We start from the raw sequence: 2,500 nt of genomic DNA, 5'->3' as shown, positions 1-2,500 counted from the left end.
GCGGCAGGGGGACGGACGGCGGTCCCCCCAACCTCGCCCAACACGCAACGACGCCGGCGGACGGGCGGCGGCGGCGGCGGCGGCGGACCACGGAGCGGCGCCGCGGCAGGCCCGGGAAGCGAAACACACCGGGACGCGGCCCGGGGGTCGGCAGACGCGACGGACGGGGCGGATGGACGGACGGGAGACAGGGCCGACGAGGCGCGGCTGGCTCGGCCGCCGCCGCGGAGGCGCGGCGACGACCTCGCGGAAGACGTGGCGGGCGGGGGCGGACGCGCGCCGACGCGAGGGAGGCCCGGGGGCCATCCTAAGGGCACGGACACGAGTCGGCCGCCGGGGCACGACACGGGGTCTCACCGCCAGAGGCCTCCAGCGCAGGGGCGGTCCCGCGGCACCCAGGACGCCGACTGGCCTCCTCGGCCCCCCAACCAGGGTGCCCCCCCTCGCGGGGCTCGCGCCCACCACCGCCAAACACCCACGAGCCGCGGCCAGCCCCGCAACAACAACACTCTCCCGCGCGCACACCGGCCGCCCCACGTGCCCCGCCACACGCCTCCGCCGCCGCGCCCGACTCCCCCGCCTCAGGGACCGTGAGCACTCCACCCGGGGACGCCGCCGGCCGCGGCGGCCGGGGCGGGCGACACCCTCACGTGGGCGAGGCCGGCTCGATCCCAGACGGGGAAGGGGGCGCGGAGGGCTGGGGGCCGGGGAGGGCCGGCGGCCACGGGGAGGGGGCGGCAGGCACACACACACACAGCGGCGAGGGCCGCGGGGCAGGGGCGCAGGGGCGCCCGCCCAGGGACAGGAAGGGCCGAGGCACGACCGGGCCCGCCAGGGAAACGAGCGCGGGGTCCCACCGCCACACACACGAGGGCGGTCCCACGACGCCTGGGACGCCGGCCGGCCCCGGCCACCCTGGGGTCTCCCACGACCCGGCCCCGCCGCCGGGGCCCGTGTGCGACGGTTTCCCCCCGCGTGACACGGAGGGACCCGTCCGCCCAAACTCAACCTCCTCCGCCCGTCCTCGCCACATCCGCCTTCATCTGAGTCCGACCCCCGGGGCTCGCGCCCCAGGGAAACGCTCCCGAGCGAGGCGACCCGCACCGTGCCCACACACCGCCCCCGGCCGCGACTCGCGGCGAGGGCAGGCGCGACGGGCTCCTCGCGGCTGCGGGACTGGGGAGTCGGGACGCCCGTGCGTCCCCGAACCCCACCTCGGGCTCGCCACCGCGCGGGTCACCGCACGCGCACGCACCCGCGCACACACGGCCCCGCGCCGGACGCCGGCCTGGCGGGACCCTCCCCCGACTCAGAGGGGGGAGGCGCGGGCCGCGGTAGGCAAAGAGCGGCGCTCGGCCCCACCGCGGGGCCGGCGCAAGCCCTCCCGCGAGGGCGAGGGCCTCTGCCGCCCAACGTGGCTCTGGCAGTGGCCACCGTGGCCCACTGCACGCTTGCGAGGGGCAGCGGCTGGGGGGTCCGGTACCCCAAGGCTCCCTCTCGGATCGCTAGAGAAGGCTTTCTCACCGAGGGTGCGTCATCCCCCACCCATCGTCTGTGCCCTTCGGGCCCACGGAGGCGCTCCACGAGCCACCAAGTCCACGACTGGCCGTGGGAGGGGTGGGGGGGTCTGCGGTATGGGTAAGCACACGGCCCACGGGAGCGTTCGCGGCCACAGCCTCGGGGGCACAACCTCTGCCGCCCCCCCCAGGCTCGTCCACCGGGCTCCGGAAGGGGGGAGCACGCCCGAGAAGCGCGACAGACGCCCCCTTCTCGCAGGCCCCGGCCCAACGCGATCGCACCCACGCCCGCGTGCGACTCCCCACACACACGCAAGTGGGGGGCGGCGGCACACGCGGCGTCGGCCCGGCCACGAAGTCAGTCCCCCCCACGGCACACCGTGGGAGGACGATGGCGACGAGGTGGCAGGCCCCCGTCCCCCACCGAGGGAGAGAAACAGAGGCAAGCCCCCGCGCCCTTTACCGTCTCGACCCCCCCCAAGAGAGCCACTCACGGGACACACCACCGCGGCGGAGACCCCGAGGAGCACGCTGGGAAAAGGGAACGACACCACCGCTCGGCCTCGCGCGCCTGAGGGACGACCTGGAGCGCTCCAGGGGCACCACAGAGGACCGAGCAAGTCACGCTCACGCGCCAGCAGCGGGCGCGCGGCGCAGCGGCGGGACGGCCCCCACCGACGCGGGGAGGACCGCCCGCGGGGCACACGCCAAGGAGGCGAAGCGAGAGCGTCTGCTGCGTCCGAGGACCACGGCCCCGCCCACGCCGTGAGGCAGGAGGCGGGAGACCGCAGGTCCGGGCCGGAGACCACCACCCCTGCCTCCCACACACCCCTCGGCAGGCCGGCAGGGCGTGACAAGAGAGGCGAGGGGCCCGCGGACAGAACGAGAAGAGCGGTCCCGTTCGCCAAGAACGTCCGTCCCTCGTCTGGCGCGACGTAAGGCCCGGCCCAGGAGAGCGCGACATCACCACATCGATCAGTCAA

The sequence above is a fragment of the Delphinus delphis genome, unplaced genomic scaffold, assembly GCF_949987515.2.
Source record: "Delphinus delphis unplaced genomic scaffold, mDelDel1.2 scaffold_84, whole genome shotgun sequence".
NCBI classification, from domain to species: Eukaryota; Metazoa; Chordata; class Mammalia; order Artiodactyla; family Delphinidae; genus Delphinus; species Delphinus delphis.
This window is presented reverse-complemented; position numbering follows the sequence as displayed.